The sequence below is a fragment of the Dromaius novaehollandiae genome, chromosome 5 (genome assembly GCF_036370855.1).
Source record: "Dromaius novaehollandiae isolate bDroNov1 chromosome 5, bDroNov1.hap1, whole genome shotgun sequence".
NCBI lineage: Eukaryota > Metazoa > Chordata > Aves > Casuariiformes > Dromaiidae > Dromaius > Dromaius novaehollandiae.
This window is the reverse complement of record NC_088102.1, coordinates 30487053-30501430: the sequence shown is the minus strand read 5'-3', so window position 1 is coordinate 30501430 and position 14378 is coordinate 30487053. Positions and strand designations below refer to the sequence as shown.

General features: G+C 36.9%; 1 protein-coding gene across 4 annotated transcripts in view; it reads left to right on the top strand.

Moving 5' to 3' along the window:
- NPAS3 (neuronal PAS domain protein 3) overlaps window positions 1–14378 on the top strand; it is a 631291-nt gene that overhangs the window by 140941 nt on the left and 475972 nt on the right. The gene's annotated exons all lie outside the window — the stretch shown is intronic.

Below are 14378 nucleotides of genomic sequence, written 5' to 3'. Positions count from 1 at the left end.
AAATTCTCTGCAGCTGCAGCTACCACTAAGGCAGAGAGTTTAAAAGTTTATTCTGTGAGTGGGTGAGTGATGAGGAGGTTTACGCAATGGCAAAAGCTAAGGCTTAGGTCTGTGTTAGCCTAAGTAAACCTGTGGCAAAGCTTTGGCAGCGTTTAAAGTTTTTTGGTAGTGTTTATGGGGAGGGTATTAAGGGCTGAACGGTGTGTGCGTGTGTATATTTAATAGAAGAAACAAATGTGTTTCTACTGTCAGGAAAGAAAAAAAGGAGTATGGGGTTATAGAGAAGAAGAAGAGAGGCGTTTTAAGGGACGTTTATCTGCTTGTGTTAAATTTGCATGGCTGATATTTATGTGGAATGTCCATGGACATTTTATTTTATGTGCTTATGTGAAATCAAATTCCATGGTGGAGAACTGTGATTGGTTAGGAAGTTTTCCACAAATTAATAATTATTTTTAAAATGAATAGCTGTTATTTTACTATAATTAGAGAAAGCAAGAGAGTGCAGGAGGAAATGAGATATTATTAAATGGAAATGTATGTGTTTCTACAAAATAACTGAAAATAGTACCTGGAAAGAATTTAACTGAATGTTAACTATACTAAGGTGTGTATATATAAGCACCATTAAGGCATAAAAATATGGCTTAATTTAAAAAGTTTCATCAAGATATTGTTTTTCTTTCACTGAGCTCCTAACAGGTTAATTTCTTGCTTTTTCCCTAGAGGATTACAAGTAAAGCGTTATAACATAGGAATATATTAGTAGCGTACATTGTCAGCCAATTGAATGCAACTTTTCTGCCAATTAAAACAAGGTGCCTAGTTCATATAAACTCATCCATTTCAAATTACAGATATTTAAGACAGATTTGAAATGCCAAATTATTGTGGAATGCTCTGTGCATATTGTATATGCAACATAAATTTAATGTAATAGTTCTATAAGATGAAGTTCCTTTTAGTGTAATTTGCAGTGAATTATTGTTTGGGAAATCCAGATCATCTTATATATATATCTTTTTTTTTTTTTAGCAAAAAACAAAAGCTGGCATGGATTCTTTTACTGTTTCACCACTCAAAGTGCAACTATAATGGAAACGAGTAGTTCAGTGTTTTAAAGGAACAGCTGTAGAGAGAGAGGGGTTGATCTCATTGTCAGTCCTGTTGTATCTGACGTGTCGGAGAACTGACCTTGTGCAGCTATTTCACGAGGTTTCATCTTCCCTTCTGAAACTATGACTTTTTTGCAGTAGATTTCTTTAGCTTTTCTGCCCTTTTTCGGGTAGATGTTTGTTCAATGCTTTGTTTTTGCATGCTGAAGACTTCCCTAGACAGAAATTTCTCTAGGTATTTTTCTTTGTATATACTTTAAGCCATGTGATACATTTTCAGGAATGCATTTGCAATGCAGTAACAAACCCTGAATATATAGCCCATATAATCTCTTGAAGAAAATATCTGCACGTCTTTTTTTTTTTTTTTTTTTTTTTTTTTTTTTTAAACCACATACTTCATGGTTTTCATTCTCTCTGCTATCATCGGACAGCAATCAAATAAATGAGGCCTATCAGAGCACAAATGCCTATTTAAATTAAGGAAAGCAGTTAAGAATTTTTAGATGCTAATACTTTATTCAGCTGTTAGAAAATGACTTGCACACATGTAGGCAGCGACAAAGAGAACAGTACATGCTTTTGGTAATACGTGATCTGGGCAGCACAAAAAAGAAAGGAAGCTTGGAAAAGTGTATTTTTGTGTTTTTGGCAATATTTTGCTCCATGCAGTGCTGCCAGAGCAAGAACAGTAGCGGACTTTGTTTAAATGTCTCTGACCATCCTCTGAACTCTTGGACCACCCTATGGGTGGATGGTTGCCGGGTCGTTTCTTTCAGGGCAAGAGTCTCTTCCTCTGCTGTTGCATCTTGGCTGTGTTTCCCTTAATCAGAGCGTTCCTCTTCGAGGTGTTAATCTCGCCGCTTCTCCCACCAATGTTGTCATTCGCGCTGCAAGCGCTCGCTGAATTCCTGCGTTCTTTGGGGTGCGACCTCCATTTCAGATTTTGGTCTCATTTCTACTTGGTTTACAAAAATAAGACAGACTGTAATTCATAAATCTGGGAAACCTTCTGAACAGCCTGCAGGCACCAGGCCACGGAGAGGGAATTAAAACCTATCTCTTTCCTGATAGCATAGTTTTTTTTCATTTCCTGGTTTGCAGCAGAGGAAACAGGAGGGAGGTCCAGGCAAGCAGAGCAGAGCACCCGGACAAAAGTGGCAAAGGGAGAGAGACACCTTAAAAGCTGTTAGGAGCAGCTGCGTTTTGCATTTGATGAAGGAAAATAGAAAAAGCTATTGACTAAGGCCAAATGCAGGCTGAAATTCCAAAAGTGACCTGCCATAAACCCATTCAGCAAGCTAGCAGTCTGTGTGTATTTACCTCTGACGTGCTTTGGGGTATGTGGAGAACAGCCAAACAGCAGGATGGCTGGATGCAAGGAAAATAAGCGAGTTCTCATGTGGGTTTTGCTATATTTTGCATGTCACTGTAGTATAGTCATATTGATAAAGGATGTGGTCTACAGCACTGCTGAAATTGTTGTTAGATAAAAACTGGCAGTGACAATAACTCATTATTTGGAGGAGTCAGTGTGTGAATCAGATGGTTAAACAATTCAGAGTTTTTCAAAAAAGATCATAAAATGCTTTATGTAATGCTAAAACCTGCTTTCATTGGCTGATGCCACATGCTCTTGAGGCCTTTGCCTTCATATCATCATTTTTGGTATGTCAGTGATAGCTGATAAATGTTCCTTATTTTATAAATGGTCTGCAAAATACTGCCTTCTTGCAGAAAACAGCAAACAAGTGGTGGTTTTCTCACATCTGATTTTCACAACTGCATGCATGTCTAAGCCCAGTGCAGAGAGATTCTACTGGGCAATTTTGAGTTCCATTGCATGATCTGGTTTAAATAAATAATATGCAGCATATATTTAATATTCTTTTTATTGTAATAAATAGCAAATAACAATGAAACAATTTTTAAAATAGATTAAAGCAATTCAGATAAAAGGAGATTTGAAGCATAAGTTCTTAGGAAAATAAGTCACATTTCCTATATGGACCTGATATTGTGCATATGTTATAGCATACTGTAATTTTTCAGCTCAGGTGGTGGGAGTGCTTTTGCAGAGTCTGGTAGTTTGCTTGGCACTATGGAAACCTAAGGACTTCATTCTGTCCTCTTTATTTCTTGAGTGAATTAAACTTGTGAGAAAGAAGGGGGTGCATAATAGGGATCTCTTGGGCAGAACTTGGCAGGGAGATACAGTGGCTTTTGAAACTTGAGGAGATGTTCTTTGATTTCTTAAGAACTGCAGTTGTGTAGTGGTTTAAAAAAAGTTATGTAATACTGTTGCTGTGACATTAAGTAAGCTTGCTTGCTTCTAGCCTCTGAATAAATAACAAATTCCCAGTCTTACATTTCCCATAACAAAGTGAAATGTGAATAGCAATACAAAGCCCCAAACATTTTGATTCCTTTGTATTTTTTTCTTGCTTTTCTTAGTGCTTATTTGATGCTCAGAGACTGATACTGAGTAGAATTGAACACCTGCAGCTCTCACCGATACTTATGCTGTATATCGAAGATGAAGGGAATTGCAGGTGCTCTGTATTTCCCAGAATTTATCTCATGTGCCATTGCCTATCTGGAAGGACTTACTGTTCAGACAATCTCAAATTGAGATTTCTGTTGCTGAATGTATGTTGCCTTTGAAAAATATGTCAGCTTACACCTTTCTTAAATGTTGGGTTTACTTTTTCCGCCCTTAATGATACTTCCATTTTGCTCATTTTTGGATGTCAAAAATGCCAGAATCTTATGGTGGGATGTTCAGTAACTTCTTTCGCAGGGAACGATTATTTGCTGACTGTCGGCTGCCCACTTTCTGCATCACCTGTTATCTGTTATCACCTGACTTTACTGCTCCTGCCTGTGTATCTAGTTCTCTGTAAATAGTTGGCATATTTTTCATGGTGAGAAAACAGTGCTGTTATTCATTGCACACTCATTCAGGGAATTGATTTTGCATTTGATTTTGTTTCTTGGAGACTAGTGATACTGGGTGTCCTATTATTATTAATTGCTATTAATAAAAAAGGGCAGAGAGTAAAAAGCTTTCCAGTTGATGTTGTCTGAATCTGAGTTGCGTTGTAGGTCTCAGTACTCCTTTCTCATTTTCCCAGAACTGTTTTCTGTTAGTTTCAGTTGAGCCAAACATTCTTTGTAACATTTTCAGCTTGGAAAAAAAAATCAACTATTTTTGCTGTTTAAGAATTTTGGCCTTTCACTGAAAGCTTTGACCACAGGCCCAAAATGTATTATTTCAACCATGTGGTACATGCACAGAGCTGCCATGTATATAAGACTAGAAACAGGGCATGTGGTTTTGGGTGCATAATATAGCGTACTTATATTATCAGTAAAAGGGGACCTGTATGAGCTTGCACATGTTTATGGAATAAATGCCAACATTTGAACTTCGTTTCAATTAGAAAAAAAAAAATCTCATTAGAAATTGCTGATAAACTATGTGGTAAGGAAAGGGGGGAAACAGTATAAATACTACATTTGAAATAATGAAAATAATAATCATGAGCAACTAAAATGTTTCTGCGCAGATCAGGGGAAGATATAACCCTACATGACCATCACACCAGAAAGTATGGATTGCCTGTGTTGCAGGCCATGCTAAGAGATGGTAGGAGAGGAAGAGGAGATGGGACAATTCCTTTAGCTTCCAACCAGCACCTCCATTGCTAGGGCTAGTGAAAATACCTGTATCGCTATTTAAACAAAATAACCTACCTCCAGAACACTTTTCATCTAAAACTCTTTGCAAATGTTAATTAAAGAATCTCCACAGTTTCCTTTTTGAGAGCAAATTAATTTTATTAACGTTTTTGAGAATTAGGTGAAAAGCCAAGTAGAATGACTGGCTTCAGTTAGCTTTGAATGAGCCCCTAAATATTTGCCTGCATCTGTGGTAGTGCCCATATTTCCTTGTTCAATTTGGTGTTATTTATTCTAGTGCGTATCAGGAAGTGCTCACAGAAGTCAGAGAAGTTACCCAGCTGCACAACTGGTAAATGTCATTAGTCGCAGAATCACATTCTGGGTATTACAGTCTCTTTTGCAAGTGTGTAGGTTTAACTAAGGGTACACTGGAATGATACTTGATAGCTCTGTTTCAATCGCTTTGTTTTTGGCATCACTGGAAATTCATCTATCAAGTTTGCCTCGCAGGGCCTATTTCCCTTTTCATGTGTTTTATAACCTATTAGACCAGAATGTCAATCAATTTGAATTTAGTTTCATTGAATATATCTAAATCTGTTGGAATTCTTACCACTCTTTACTGCATCATTGTAAAAAATGGACAGAAAGCCCTAACCATTAACAGTAGGTGTAATATGCATTTTTGTACCGTTTTTGATAGATACAGATTGGCAATACACAAAATAATCACATACAGCATTTTCTTGCTTGCCTTTTTAAAATCCCCTTAATTATTTAGAACAAGATAAATCATTTAACATTTTAAATTTTAATTATCTGCAGGAATCATCACTTAGTATTCTATGCCAAAGTTTTAAACTCAGCATAGATTCTGAATTTCCACTAAATAGATTTCAATTAGACTTGCTCTTTTTTGCTGCGGAGTAATTGAAAGTATAAAAGACCCACTTAAATCACCATCCCCTTCTCCAAAAAGGGGCAAGATTACATACCCAGCAGCCTTTGAATTCTTGATATGCCTTCAGAAGTTTTCAAATATTTGTTTTAATAATTGTTAAGAATTTATTATGATGCATTAATTGTGTGCTCTGTAAGTTATTAAATAATGAGTTCAACATATTAATCTTTCATGTTTTTATTGTTAATGCTGCATTTAGGAATGAAGCATCAATTTAAAATATTCCTTTAAAATTCTTTCTAAAAGAAAGCAGTATATACACTTATCAAGATACATATTTAATCTATGGGGAAATGACTGCAAGCAAAGTTTTGATATAGCATTTACCGAACTTGAATTAGAGAGATTTTGGTTTTGTAGAGTTCAAATTACCTTTGACATATTTTTGCAGGTTAGTTACAAATTCTCAACTAAACATAGAGCTCTTCTTTATTGTAGAGCCTAACATCAGATTTTAATCATATTTTGTACCCACAGGGTTTTAAGTTTCCAACAGGCCACCTGTCTCAGACATTAAAAAATTCACAGGACAGATGGGAAGGTGAAAGAAGTTGTCCTTGGATAAAGAAATTCTTACACTGCAGGAACAGTCACAGTCAAGGCTAGCCAATATATCATACATACATATACCCCTTTCTTCTAGCATTGCTGTATCATGATTGCAAATTTCTCTTTAGTAGTATAAATATAGAATTCATCACTAATCCTTTTCTCAATAGCACAATTTGCAAAACCTTTCTCTTTTTCACATGTTCCATGAATCACTGAGGGATAACATGACATGCATAGTACTTCAGCAAATACAGCGTGTGTCGTACACACAGCAAAGCTCCTAGACTTCCTAGGTTGTTTATTAATGACACAAAAGTATGACTATTCATTTGTGCAGACCTCTGGCACTGGTTTGATAGGTTTTAATATGGCAAATGTACCAACCCCAAAAGAAGTGTGTATTGGAAAAAAATTATAAAATTGTAATGCTTGCTCCCATATAATGTCACTGTTTCCTACGAAGATAATAGTCTTTAAATGTCGCAGGCCAGTATGACGATGCGTACCAACTCTCAATATTATATATCCACATTGTAAAAAGCAAGGGGCAAATTCTGATCTCAGGTATGTGCATGCAGTTGTCATTGACCCAGGTATTTAAGGACCAACAAATCAATAGCAGTGATGCATTTGCTGTGTTTGTGTTGTGCAGGCGAGCAGTCCAAATGGCAGACCCTGCTCTATTTGGCTCCTATGAAGATACCATTATTCTTTGGCCTCTTTCTACTGTTCCCTGATATCAAAAGGGGAAAAAAAAATTACTGGCAGTACACACCATTCAACAGGTGTTAAGCGTGCACAGGTTCAGTAATAAGCATTATGCCTGTGAAATTTCACCTGACCTACATGACAGAGGGGTGCTACCATGAGAGGGGGCCCAGAGAAAGCTCTGCAAAAGTGCCCCAAGACTGACATCTGGCTCACGGCACTGGAAAAGCTGGGTTACCCTGTGTAGCAATTTTATGTTTTAAAAAGAGAATTCAAATGCAGAAAAAAATCTAGTTGCAGGCTCTGGAGGTTGACAGTTTGCACTGCAGATTGGTTTTTCTGTGTATCTGCTGGAACATAACAGTTACTAATTTAATCATTGAGTAGAGCCAGATCAGAGGTCCCCCCTCCCCCGCCTCCTTTCCAAGTGTGTACAAATGTTTTCTCTGGCCCAATTAATATTGATTCTTGTGTACAAAACACAGGCAGGATTAAAAGTGCCCACCCACTCTAAAAGGGAGGATGCTGATGGTTAGTGCAAGGCCTAAGGAAGTACGGGTTTGATCCCTGAGGCAGGAGAGGAAATGGAAACTGGTATCTCTCTATTTGGTGACTGCTATAACCAGTAAGCTACTGTGTAAACAGGAGCATATTGACTTCTCTTGCAGCTCTTGTTTTTGAATGGAGTTTTAATTGCAGTGGCAATTTGTGCAGAACCTGGCCATGGAGATGTGAGGTAGGCAAGATCTGAGGGCATATTGGATCAGGGCACTGGGGACAGCTGTCAGGTAGCTACCTGATATTTTGCCCTTACCATGCGTGGGCAAGCGTGAGGATTTTGGGGTGGGAGCAGAGGCAGAACTGGAGAGGCCTGGGGAGCCTGTGGGTACTGAAGTGCCTCAGGTCAGGTTCAGAGCTCTCAACATTTACAGGGAGCTTAAAGGCATGCAGTGCGGGTCCTAGGTGCTGCCCAGATTTCCAACTTGACATGCCTTAGTCCTATGGTGTGTGTTCATTAATTAATGTTTACAAAGAGTTTTAGATGAGAAGTGCTCTGGAGGTAGGTTACTTTGTTTAAATAGTCATACAGGTAGCTTTGTTAGCCCCAAAAATGGTGTGTCTTGGCCGAGGACATCTTCATATGGGTGTGAATCCTCTTCATAGTTCTTTGATCTCTAAAGCAATCTAAGAAATAGGATTGGAAAGGCCTTCATATTGGGTAAACAGAAGTGTATGTATTTCTGAGCAAAGTTCTTTGCTATCATAAGCAGTCACAATCCTTACAAACTTGCTTAGCTCCTTAAGATCATGGAGGATGCTTGGCCGCTTTTGCTGATGTCTGGTCCAAAATGTTATTCTTTTGATGGTCAGAGATCAGTGTATGAATGAACTAAGAGGACCAGTGATTTTATATCTTCCTTTGAACAAATGTGTCAAAGTTCCCTTTAAAGTTAGTAGAAGTTCAGTTAGTGTGTTCATAGGACACACCTGGGTCACCAGCAAGCTTGACTTGTTTGTTTTTTAACTTCTGATTTCCTGGAAAGTTATTTTTTTTTAAAGATGCATTAAATCTTGTGTGAGCCAGGCATCTTTACTGAGAATTATCCTGTGCTCTGAGATATTTAAGAAAGTTATATTCTGAAAAATATTTCAGCTCTGTGGACTATAATAAATTTGTTCCCTCCTGTATTTTGGTACATATTTGGGTAGAGTGCAATCCTTTATTTTGTGTGCTCTCTCTCTTTTTTTCTTTTTGCCTTGCTTTGTCCTTAATAAATACATTTGTTCAGAAATAAGGATGTGGAAAGACAAGCATGCCTAATATTGAAGGACAGTATGCTTGTGCCTAATACATTAGAGCAATTGTTCAAGAATAATTCATGTTACAGGAAGATTACCCCTGTAAGGCTGCCAAGGTCACAGGGACTTTGGATTATCAGCTGCATAAATGCTGCTTGTGTATTTCAAAGGGGTAGCTTTAAGATTTCATCCCAGTTCTTTGGAACTTTTTTTAGTTTGTACTGGAGAGTACCCTATTTAAGCATTTTAAGCATTTGCATCTCTTTTTTCCTTTTTTTCCTCCTTGCCTTTTTGTTATTTATATTCTCATACAGGAACTACTTTTGGACTACTGGACTTGTTGCATCTTATGCATCTCAAAATGATGGATAATTCAAAGCTCTGATTATACAGGGCTGTGTGAGATATCTAGCCAACTAGCCTGTGAGATAACTAGTCAACTAGCCCCATCTAACCAGTACTGCCATATCTATGTGTTTCATCTAATCTCCTGCTTTCACGAAGTGCTATAAAAAGGTAGACCAAGATGGGACTAGATAAATATATCCGTGGTATACATACAGTAGTGACATGAAACCCATGCTGTCTGGATTATTTGCTAAGAACAAAGGAAGAATTAACATTTTGTTACTTTTAAATGATAGGGGACAAATGCATCTTTAATATCGAGGATGTTCTAGGGTGTAGCAAAATACGGAAAGAAAGTATAGTTTAGGAATGAAGCTCAGCTGGAAAATATTAAACCCTCATCACGTGCTTAGCTGGCTGAAAGCAACAAGTTGAAAAAGCAAGCAAAGAGGGCTTTGCTCAGTGCTGTGGTAAAGGTGAGGAAAAAGCAACTAAATTGCATGGTTTCATCATGTGTTTACTCTAGCACAGCAGCTTCCAAATGTGGGATCTTGAGCCTAGAGGTCAATTGTGAATGAAACCCTTGCAACTGCTGCTTTACGAATATAAATGTTCCATGAGATACCTGCCAACAACCTTGAACAGAGTATGTGAGGACTGAGGGAAGGTATGAACTTCAGGAGCAGTGCTCTGACTAATTCAGCATTCTTAAAAGAAGCTGCTCCTGTACGTTTAAAGTAGAGGAGCCGTAAGTATGTCTTGAGATTGAGGCATTTCAGAGACATGACAAAAGTTTAAACCAGCAATAAGAAATGTTTTGACAAATTGCATCCTGTACCTCTTTTAGTGAAGGTGGCTTCCCTAAAGATATAGGGCGAGACCTTTGATTTCCATAAATCCAGGAAACTCTATTTAGATTACTAGAGCTAAGCCATTTTATGCCACCTGGCCTATAAACCCTTTAAATATTCTCACGTTCTTACTTTCTAGCTATTTCCTCTCCCTGATATGTTTAGTATCTGCAGTTTTTGTAATGAGTTTTTCATCTAACAACAAAATGAAATGAATTTGCATTGTTTTAGAAAACAAGTCTGCTGTGGACTGCCTGTGACCCACAGGTCTCATTGGTCTCTCTGACTAGTTTAAAATAGTTTGGTCATATTAAAGGAGGCTTTGCAAACTAATTTAAATATTTTACAGTGACACTTATATGGATAATAAAGCTGTAGTTTTAAGAGGGATTTATGTGATTGTCAACTGGGAGTGAGATGTCCTGCAGCATTATATTTAAGAGAAGGGATTGCTGCACAAGGCTGTCAACTCGAACATTAGTCTGCAGTTGGGAGAAATTTTGGAAGCCAGTGTTAAGGGAAAAGATGTTGAATGTGTATCCTGACATTATGACGACTGTGGGGAAATTCTGTGACGGTGTTATTTGTGTAGATAACATCAGTGAAGAATTTTCACATTATATTTGTGAATGAATTAGTGAATTAAAAACAATTTTCTTGACATTTGCTCAGACTTTCCCCACCTGTGAGCATGTTGATGTCTTCAGTCTCTGTGAAACTGAAATGTACTCTCAGCATCTGATGAAGTCCTGACATGGTTACGTTATTCCATGGGCTGCTGAGCATTATCTTGTCAGGGAAGGAGAGGACTGAGTTTCTAACAGGATCACCAAAAAGGACACAGACCTCTGAGATGGTTACTATTGACAAAGAAAGAGAATGGCCCCATAACAGCAGCATGAAATCATGAAAACATCTCAACTCGTCAACAACTTGTACTAAAAAAAAAACAAACAAAAAAACAAAAAAAAAAAACCCCCACCAAATCATGTAGAATTAGTTTGGTTAGAAAACCTCTGCACTATTCATTTATTATTTAAACTTATTTTACTTTGTACAGACAAGATTTCTGGCCTAGTGTGAGGCTTCACAGAGCCTATTACTTCAAGGTGTTTAGTTCATTTATTATTTAAAGCATAAATCTTGTACAGGTTGTCCATTGACGACCCTGTGAGGAGTCTATAGTAACTGCCTTTCATCATTGCTGCCTGACTCGTACATGTGGACCTACCTGCTGGGCTAAGTAGGCCAGGAGAACTGATGGATTTGTAAGATACTGGATTTAATATCTTTTTTTTTATGCTTAAGTGATGGAAATTAGTACATGTAGTTGAAGTTCAGTGTTAGGATAAAGAAGAGATGAAATTTTGTGTAGTGTCACTAATTGCATTTGATTCTGCTGATTGAAACCAGAGTGCACCAATCATTTTGTATGCTTTGTCCTTTCAAATGTATTTTAGAAGCTATTGGTTGTTGCATGTTTGATAAATAAAATGTCTGCATAGGAAGCTATCTAATGCATGTAAGAGAAAATTCATAGAAATTCCCTATTTAAAACATAGGTTATGTTTGTTCTCCCTTTCCCTCCTCAAAAAAAATTTTTTTTTAAAAACCTTTTAGTCTAGTGCAGTTATACCAGCAAGGTGCTCTCTTGAATGACTTGGAAAGAGACTTGCTCAAGTAATGTGCTGAATGCAACTGATGGGTTTATGTGCCATTAACAGTGTCTGTCCCACACTGAATGTGCCAGGTATTTAACTGGGGACTGGTACTAATTTCAGAGCTAATACTGAGCTGTTCCACATCAATGCTTACAGCAGGTGGTTTGAATTGACAGTGTAAAGGGAAAAAAAGTGAGAGAAAATTACCATTGTACTATAGAATTTCTCTGATTAAATTGACTGATTATACTGTCAAAAGAGCATTGGGAAACTGGCAGTGCTTATGAGGAGGAAAGAAATGACAGGATTCTTTTAAAAAGAGGTTCTCTGACTTTGCACAGTCAAATATTTCAAACTGATGATAAGATTTGATGTTAGAAGTTTTAATCTGGCACTTAAGAAATCTATGTGTTCTCTAATTCATGACTTTTAAAGCTAGTACTTTGTGTAAACACATCCTGCAGTTTTCTTGCTCTTCACTGTCTCTACTCAAAATACTGGAGAGGTGATTCAGTATTATGTTAAAAGAAATAGTGAATCCCACCTTTGAGTACCACCTTTGTTTTGATTAAAAAACAAAACCAACCAAGCAACCAGACAAGAAAACCAAACCAACAATAAGCCACCTTCCAAAACCAGCAGCGCTATCGTATTTGAAAAATGTCATGGGGGAGGACTGTAGAATACGTATAAAGAAACTGTGTCCTGGTATTGGCTTATGGTTATTGGCTTATTATGGCTTAGGGTACTGCGAAATTATCGAATATGTAAAGAAACAAATAACATGTTTTAAGTGAATCTTCACAACTGCATTAATGCATAATTCCACTTCCAATTGAATTAAATTATGCTTTTAACACTTGATTTATATGGGACGAGATGAGATGCAAACCAGACAAACAGTCTGAACACTTTTTTAGTACCCTTAATGAAATTGCTTATGAATGCCCCATTATTCTGTTCATTTTAAGTTATTAACTGTGTACTGTTGACAGCATTGGATTTTTTTTCTTTAAGACCATGTTTGATGAGACAAATTTTGTTGTGATCATATAACCCTGTTGATTTCACCTGGCAGAATTTAGGACTTCGTATCTGCCCCAGTAAGGCATTATATGTTTCCTTGATGATAGCACAAGTGACCAGGTGATTTTCACCCCTCTATAGGCTCCAGGACTGGATGATAACAAAAGCAGCTTTTAAAAGGGCTTCTGTCCTTACATGGGTGGTGTAGAATTTCGTGAATGTAAATAAAGTAAATTTTGCCTGATTCTTTTTGACACCACAAAATGACATTGACATAAGAATCTTTCTTATAGCTTGTCTATAAAGAAAGCCGACCCATGAAAAGCAAGAATTAAATGGAAAAAAAAAAGCTGATTTCTCTATTAGATAAATCTCATAAATCAATCCAGAGACTGGATTGTTCAGAGACAATATTACCCTTTTGTTTTGGAATTCATGACAGTTAAATATATTAGGGAAACTGTGTTCAACCTGTCAAAAGAGGACATAGGATAGGAAGCTAGGATAGATGCTCTCTCGTTACTTGCATGGACAACAGTGGTTTTTTTCTTACAGAGCTCTTTTCACTGGTACCACACATATAAAGTTAGGTTAAAATGAAAGAGGGAGGGGAAAAAGGAGCGATATTTGCTAGTCTTGTCAGTCATGGGATGGAATAAAATGTTATATATAACATAACATGTAATACATATAACAATACAGTATATAAAATATACTTATTCAAATATAATGTATAAATAAAATGTTAATAGTATTAGGAAGCTTTAACTGTTCATGGAAAGGAGAAATACTTTGTTTGGAAGTGTGTTAGAATGTGTCTGTTTTTGATGCATCATTTATAATGTTGAAGGCTACAGCTATATTATAGTTATTCCAAAACGCTGCTGCAAACCAGCGGGAAACTACGTTCCATAGGATTTCTATGGTGACAACAGAGAATTTGTTCCATTGCTTCCAGAGCAACCAGTTATAGCTTATAGTAGCTTTAGGGCTAATACATGGAGCTATGCAGTTCTACTTGCCTTTGAACTGGAGTACCAAAAGCAAGCGCAACATAAATACAACAAGAGGTGAAATAATTTCTCATCTGAAGATTTTATCAGACTATTTACAGTTTGGCAAACGTAGTGGCAGAATCTGGAAAAAATGCAATCTATCTTAAAATTGCTCTCCTATGTCAATCAATTGCACAATCATTTCTTTTCTTAGCATTTAAAAGAAACCGAACCCATGCTTCTTCGGGCTTTTGCTGGTTGTAAACATTGGTATTACAAGGAGAAATGTATTTTGTTTAAACCACATTTATCTTGGAGACATGTTTGCTTTAAGTTGGTATTCAGGTTCTTTACCAATCTGAAAAGGAAAAATAGTATAAAAAAATGACTAGCCTTGCTTCTGAATTCATAAATTTAACTTCCCTTTGTATATGGAATGAAGAGATATATCTTACTATTTCAGAGCTTGACAGCATGAATGGTGTAGGTTGTCATATTTATAATGTGAGGGGGGAAAAAGTTAATATTGTTTAGCACATAAAACAAAAATAAAATGGCCAGTGTGTTGTATACAAGAAAAAGAGGTGAAACTGATTGCTATTCATTGCTCTGAACATATTGCTAGGTGGAGATTTAAGGACCAATTCTCCTTTTACTAACTGACACTCTCCTTACCT